We start from the raw sequence: 8,001 nt of genomic DNA, 5'->3' as shown, positions 1-8,001 counted from the left end.
TTCACTTCTTTTAATAATGCATATAGTAGCCCTTAAGACATGGGTGCACTTAAGGCACACCTAAAATGTATTAATACATTACATAATATCAAACTTGGAATGTTTTCTAATGAAGTGCCATTCATACGTTTGAGGTGTGGTGTGACAGGTAAGTGTCAAAATATTTACCTAATAAGAATCGGTTGAAAACACATCTCTTCCGTCAGCACCTGTCCGATTAGTTCTGATTTATATCTCTTTACTACTTTTTCTATCATTTTTTTTTTTTATTTTTGGCTAAATGAGACCAGTTTTACTGCGCTTATGCTTTCTGCTTATGTTGTTCCAATTGCGTCCATCGTTTACCTCCTTTGTACGTCGCTTTGGATATAAGCGTCAGCTAAATGACCAAATGTAAACGTATATGCACTTCAAGCCTCTGTAATGCGTACGTCCGTCCATGCAATACCGCCTCTGTCCAGTATGTGGCAACCAAACCCCGCACAGAGATGTCTGCACTTTAACCTGAACGCTCGCAATATCAGTTCTCAGAAAGGGCCTGCACTTGATCCAAATGACATTTGTCGAATGCTTTATCATATCATATAGACCTAATTAATCTCTTAAAAATATACACGGTACATGGAAAGGGATGGGTATTTCATCCGAACTGTATCTTCAGTCCACGTAAACTTTCCTGTGACGCATAAAAAACACACTAATGGCTGTTGAGTGTTTATAAATATTTTAGAACTGCCGAAACATCAACGTAAGCTTTACGTGCTTACAATGTCGCCTAAACGTCTTACAATACATCACCTAAATCCGTTAATAATCTGTTTTTGTCAACCCTGCTGCGTGTTTATCAATGATTATCAAGGATATACAGCTCTGTATATATGTCTGCGTGAGTTAGGCATTAGTGCGTGAGATAAAAGGGAAGGGCTTACGCCAGGGAACGTCGCTCAATGTATACATTCCACCATATAGCGTGCGTACGTATAGCGCGCGCGGACGAGGGTTTTAAAAAGTCGAGTTTCTGTACCAGATTCAAGTGAGCAGCACGATCAATGTAAAGAAAATTTAGGGCCCAGCGCGAGAATTCGCTGTTCGGGTCATTTAAACACGGGGACCTTTCACCTCTCATTAGCGTCGAGTCATTTGTGGATGTTTCCTATAGAGTGGGGGAAGGCAGCCCCATTGATTCAGAGGTTTGGAATTTGCATCTGATTGCTGTTTGTCAACCAATAGCTTAACTCGACGACCGCGGGCACCGCCTCAGATTAGACACATATGATGTTACAGCCAAATTAACCTCTATATCGAAATCAAATGAGGAAGCGACACGCGCGTCACGAGTTAATGTACACTTTGATAGATCCCTGCCTTTAAATCAAACGCTGACACAGCGCGTGTTGTTTTCACGGGGAAATCGGGAATGCGCCTTCCGCTTCCCAGGAAAAAACACTGAACGGAAGTTGAGCTGGTAAGTGAAGTGAGCTTTTTTCCTCCCTGTCTCTCCCTCTCTCTCTCTCCTCTCTCTCTCTCTCTCTTCTCGCGCAACACTTTTCTGTTTGTGATGGGAACACAAGCGCTGTGACGCTTCGTGAGGTTAACAAGTGGGGCTATTTCCCGTTTTAAGTTGTTTTAATGGCGTGAAACGATGTTTTTGTAGAGTTGGTTTGTGGTGGTTACAGTGTGTTGTAACAGACAGCAGGATAAACGCAGCGCACTAGACGCGCGGCGGCGAACAAACTGCCAGCAGACGCGCGACTTGCGTGCAAATGATAGCGTGAAAATCCCAAAGACTGTCTTGAGTGGAGCAACTTTTTCTTGGATGTGGTTTCGAAAGGTAAGATGTTAGTTAGTTGGCAGTTGTTAGTTCTTTTTATTATGTAAGTCGGTTATCTGTGATCGTGTGGATGTTGTGTATCGATTTACGTTTCTAGGTATTTACATTTAGGGTTGCCCGTTTAAACGCTATAATTCGGATTTCTGAACACAATCTTTACTAATTACAATAATAATGACAATTCACAGACATTATCGAAATGACTTTGCATTATCTCTGTGTGCCGATCGCGAGCTTTCCGTGTGTTTTATATCATGGCCACCTCTGAAAGCATTAGGTCCCTATAGATCCGAGGGTCCCAGGGGTGAAGCAAACCTCTTTAAAATGCCCGTTTCAAATGTAGGTTAAGACCGAATTGATTGTGTTCCCTTCAGTCTCTTGAAACCAGGAGAGAACAGTTTATTCAGTCTATGGGAAGATTTTTTTTTCATTTGAACCGAAGATCAGATTTGTTTGTAGCTCCGCATGTGTAGATCACACGTGGTTTGAGACAGTCCTGACTTGAGAACAGCTGCTATATTTGCAGCAACAGCTGGAGAAAAGTATTTGATTAAATGACCCCAAGTTACCACACAAACTTGTGGGTCTCTCACAGGCCAATGAACGAAGGTAAAAACAAACGCATATTTACAATGCATGCTTTACTTTAGCATATATAAATCTTTACTCCAGTCACTACATGTTAGCTTTATAAATGTGCCAGTTTGATCCACAGATTAGATGTTTGCCATTATCTGGGTGCTTCAAAATGACAGAAAAAGCCATTTGTACATTGGTTTCATGGATGGTTTTTTAAATGAACCATGTGAAAACCTAAAACGGTCAATTAGCCTCCCATTTTAGAGTCTGCTTTGAATAGAAAACACTGTTGCTTGTTTGTCTGATGTCATCATGTGCGTTTTGGCACAATTAAAAATCTTGTTTGGTTATGGAGCCTCATTTTAAAATGCCCTTTGGAGAGTGAGTGAGTGAGTGAGTGAGCGAGATTGAGAGAGAGAGAACGAGTGAGAGTGAGTGAGCGAGCGAGCGAGAGAGAGAGAGAGAATGTGCAGATCTTGTGGATCCAAATTGATGCCTGAACAATGACTACCCAACCGGGCCAGTATCAACAAGAGGCGATACTGTTCAAACTCAGTTGTTGCATTCAGGAAATGTTGACAATGCAGTCGAATGGCATGTTTGCATGTCTAATAATGTGGTTCTGTTTTAACTGCTTCTACATTAGCAAATGTAACCAACTCTAACTGTAGCTACTCTAGAGACAGCTGTGAGCGCTACCAGACGGCGTGTACACACATTTGCATGCCGTGAATAAGTTTAGATTTGATAAAGTCGTAACAGACGCTGAAGCGGAAGAGATAGTTTTAATAGTGGAGATCTGTATGGTTTAAATAATGTCAAAATGTTGTCGACAGGATATTGAAACATTGTGTTTTGTCTTTGGCTCACAAACACAACAAAATTAATAATAACAACGTACTAAATAAAATCACAATAACTAGTCATGTACACACAAAACATAGAGGATACTGTTCAAACCTTAAGCCCTTCATGGTGAGAAAGTTGCAGAATTAATGATTATAATTGCATTGGGGATGAAAGACCTTTTAAACACATTTTTATTTTCTAAAGGAACTCTATAACGTCTATCTGACTTCAAAAGCTCAAACTGTCTGAAAAGAGAATCTCTGTCCTTTCTACATAAAGCTGTGTTAATTGATTCTGAGGCCTGCCAATTATTTTATTTGCCGAGAACACAATTCTGGAAAGTTTGTTCTTGAGTTTGCAATTTAGATGCTCGTACTAGACAGAAAGAGTAAAGATTAGAACACTTACAACAATTTATACACAAGTTCCAAAAAGTGCTTACTAACACGGAGACCAGTAAGCTGTCTGAGAAGAAAGAGTCGATGGGAGCATCTTTTAAAGATGTACTCTTATCAGCTAAATTAATTTTTTAATTGGCCAGAGCAACACCAAGTTTCAAGAGCCTTAATGTGAGTCAGGCAGGCCAAATCGTAAGTATGGTTTATAATACTTTATCACGTATTATATAGCATTATATAAGCCATTAGCCACACCCCGTTTCTATAGTTATCGGTATCAGTTTCAAGCATTGAAAACCAGGTCAACCCCTTTGATCCACTTAAAAGTGAAATGTTTAATTTACTCTGAAGTCCGTTCTGTTCTCTTTTCCGTGCATATTATGCAAAGACAATTTGTAAGTCATTCATGGGTTGATTTTCCAGAAAATGCAAACCGTGTGGCTCTGTGGTGCTATCAAAACATTGCCTTGTTTGCTTGAGCATGCCGACCAACTTGATACACGTTGGAACCTATATATTTGTTTGATCAATGACATGTTGAAGCCATAAGGATAATAGTTTGGCATTTATGTTACATTTGTGCCACCGAGATCATGCATGATAAATGGTGCCATGACTGTTTGCGTGTACTGCAGATGCATGAAATTGTAAGAAGCGTAAGATATGTTGTGTGCGTGGGCTCTAAACTGATAAGTCGAGGAACATTGAGACATGAGGCCCTGCATCCTGTCACACCTGTCGTGATCTGAAGGAAGAGAAGATATCAGTCATCATCTCTGCACGTTTTCAGGTTGGCAAACTCGGATCAGGCCAAACAGGTTTGAGCTCGGCTTGTAACTAGGTAAAGTGGAGCGGGATCAGATATCCAGTGTCACATTTTAAGCATGGAACAGCTCTGTGATCAGATGAATATCTATAGGAATACATCAGAGTATGGCTGTTTCAGTACAACGCTGTACGTCAGTGAAAGAGAAACCAAAATTACAAGAAAATGCAAGGAATCCATGAGAAAACAAAACGTCAAACGTTTATTTTAGTGCATTAAACATGCTTGGCATGCCATCACGTCCAAACAAACAATGGACTCCATTTAAAACCGATTCAATTTGATCGCAATGTGGCAAAATGGCATTATTTTCATTCAATCGTCTTTAGGATGTGTCTATATAAAGCTGGAGTTCAGTGCTGACAGAAAAGCACGCTGAGGGTTGGGAAGAGGTTGCTTGGCACTGGTTCAGCTGCGCCTTTGCCAAAAGCCACATATTAAATCATTCCTGGGGCTCGCTGCCGTTCACCTCAAGCACCTGCCAAAAATGCGATGATTTCACTCTTTGGGGGCGTGCCACGTGGGAATCCTGGCCAGCTGATGCGCTCCCTTCTTTCCTTTCTTTTTATTTGGGATAACAGCCTTTAAAAAGCTCGCACTATCGGAAGCCGTGGCCTGGAGCCACAGATCCGTGGTTGGCCATTGCCTGATTTGGTTAACAAACCATCCTGCTGTTACGCAAGCTATAATGACATGTTGGCAGTTTGCCATGATAGCTACAAGCTAACAAAATAAGCAAACCTGATTGCTGAATTACAACATCGATCATGCAGCATCTTTTGTTGGACCGTCATTTAGACAACTGTCAACGACTGCAAGGACTAAATTCTTCAAAGGTAGTAACACAATTCATGGCATACTAGCCGGATCCATGTTCTAGAAGAAACTATGGACCAACTTGTTTGGGCAGTTTTTATTTTCATTTTTTTCATCAGTTTAGCACTTGTGGTGGGACAACATTTGAATTCTACAAGGTTTTGGTTGGACTTCAGTTTAAGTGAACAATGAGGGGCTTGATGTTTTGAAGATAAGGCTGAAAGTGGTTGGCATGTTTTTTTTTTATGGAGTTAAAGAACAATAACAGCATTCACATGAAGATTCTGGAACATTCAAAATGCAGCCGTAGACCGGAGCGATGACATTTTTTAGGCTTTTTGGTGGTGACAGACATTTAACCCTTTATGGTGGTTTTTATATAACAATGACTAAATCCAATAAGGCTAAAAAACCCATATGTGTCCATACAATGGAAGTCATTGGAGTTCGGTGTTGTTTGGGAAATCCCAGAAAATATCTAGATATCTCTTTTTGCCAATATGGCACACCCTGTATGTATAGGTGTATCTAGTGGCTTTGAAGCGCTACTAAACTGCTGTGGAAAAGCAAACTGAACAGAAGTGAAATGAGCTGTACCGAGCCGAGCCAGTTGAAGAGTGGCCCCAGGAGATAAACTATTGTATGCAAATTTCTTTGGTCGTCTAGAAGATGGTGATAAACTCTGACGGAAAATGGATCTCGCGGGCCAGAGTTGAGAACCACTGCAATAGAGCATCCTGCACTGGCTGACGTATCCCATAATGCAATGATTTCCACTTCTAGTGTGATGCAATTTGACCTTCTGTTTCCATCAAGACAAAATTAACCAAATTCAGCAAACTAAAAATCTAGTATTTCCAAACATGGTTTTGGGAAAGTCAGATTCATTTTTGTCTTAAATAGCATATTATTTTTTTATTCCAAAACCGTGCTGTTTTGCTGAATATTTATTTGGTTGTAAAATTGAAGATTCAAGACACGGTCGGAAACTTTCTGAATAAAGTAATCTGTCAAGTAATGAGATCTGTCAAGTAAAAGTAATTATTCAGAATTTTTGTTATCAGATTTATGCTGAATCGGGCCATTTAACCCAGAACGACGGTTGATTCTTGAATAAAGAAACGTTCTGCTGTTCACGGCTTCAATAGCTCTAGTGTTACTCTCACTCTCCAGAATACCAAACACACCCTCGATCCCCCGCAGCAGCAGAATGAAAGCTGGTTTGTGACACGTCTTTAAGACTTCTACCGCTAGTGTTGTTCAATACTTTGCCTTTACAATGTGAAATAAACCAAGCGGTTTGCTTGCATCCTATCGCTGCCTTCGAAGCTGGAGATATAAGGCCTGTGACATCACATCCTGTTCTTAGAAGTGAAGGTCTCAAGCTGTTTACTTCACTATAGTAAATCTTACATCAATCTATTGCTTTTATTCATAGGCTTCAGTTTATGGGGGTCTTCCATGGAATCTTAATATTTCAGTTAACTTTTACTATTAGATAGAATTAAGCATCTGTTCAACATCATTGAGTCAGTTCTGCTCAATAGCACTCCATGTCCTCAAGACAATAGGAGATCAGCTCGAATTGCATATCATTTCGTGTGAATTTTTTTTTTTCTCTTGCTGCTGTGAGGAAGGAAACATCATGTATGTGGAGGCCCACGCGTACACCCTCATACACGCCATCGTCATGGGAACTGCACAGATATGATGATGTCACGCAGTTGGCTCGTCTTCCCCGAAAGCTTTCCTTGAGTTCTTTGAAACGCAGGTTGCGATTCACATCAAGATCTCCTGCGTCATCTTGTATTCCTCAAACCAAACAAAAACTTTCACAATTTGATTTACAAAAAAATGTGAAAGACCGATATCTAAGTCATCTGTAAGCTAGAAAACTTCTATGAAAAAACATTCGATAAATGTTTACATCCAACTTAAAACTAGTGTGTGATGCTTATATTTTAGATTCTTTTGGTAGGCTAATTTTCTATTCCAGTGTGCTTCTTGCTTGTTTGCTGCACAGTTCTCCTTAAAGGGACAGTTTATTCAAAATATCATCGTTTCTGTTTATTCAAATATATTTCATTCGAATATCGTTTATTTAAGCTTGTGTGGTTGAAAACCTATATATGACTCTTCTGTCAAACACAGAAGATATTTTTATAAATGCAATGGTTTTGTGTCCATACAATGGAAGTCAGTGGAGTTCGGTGTTGTTTGGTTAACACCGTTTTTCAAGTATTAAGACTTTTGAGTTTTTTTCCTTGGTTTAAAGTACAGTTACAATAAGAGGACAGGAAAGAAGTGGGTGTTGGATCGGGAAAGGACCACAAGCCGGTACTCAAACTTGGGTTGCCCGGAGCGCAACAGCGCCATTTGTCGAAGCACTATAACCACAATCGGCTCGAACCAAATATCTTCTTTAAAGTTCTGCACAAGTATTGTGCACAAAGGTTGACATGCGAATGAGTGAATGATGACAGGATTCTCTGCTTATAATAATATCAACAATGAACATCCTGGTCACTTGTAAGATTGAGCTAGTACATCATAAGACTGAAGGATGCAAAATATCGCCTCCTTATCGTTACCGGGAAATCCCAGAAAATATCTAGATATCTTTTTTTGCCAATATCGCACACCCTGAATGTATAGGTGTATCTAGTGGTTTTCCACCGATTGTTGATTAATTATTAGGTCTT

At 40.0% G+C, this 8,001-nt stretch overlaps 1 protein-coding gene across 3 annotated transcripts in view; it reads left to right on the top strand.

Annotated features, from left to right (window-relative positions):
- Window positions 1-939: 939 nt before the first annotated feature.
- Window positions 940-8,001, top strand: part of arid3a (AT rich interactive domain 3A (BRIGHT-like)) — a 31,440-nt gene continuing 24,378 nt past the window's right edge. For 2 of the 3 annotated variants that reach the window (XM_056735005.1, XM_056735003.1), the window contains exon 1: window positions 940-1,465. The gene's annotated coding sequence lies outside the window, so the exon portion shown is untranslated. Of the gene's footprint in view, window positions 1,466-1,552; window positions 1,832-8,001 lie in introns of those variants that run through there. The other variant, XM_056735004.1, reaches the window with a different exon arrangement.

The sequence above is a fragment of the Triplophysa dalaica genome, chromosome 21 (assembly GCF_015846415.1).
Source record: "Triplophysa dalaica isolate WHDGS20190420 chromosome 21, ASM1584641v1, whole genome shotgun sequence".
Classification (NCBI taxonomy): Eukaryota; Metazoa; Chordata; class Actinopteri; order Cypriniformes; family Nemacheilidae; genus Triplophysa; species Triplophysa dalaica.
Note: the sequence above shows the minus strand (reverse complement) of the source record. Positions and strands in the feature narration are given on the sequence as shown.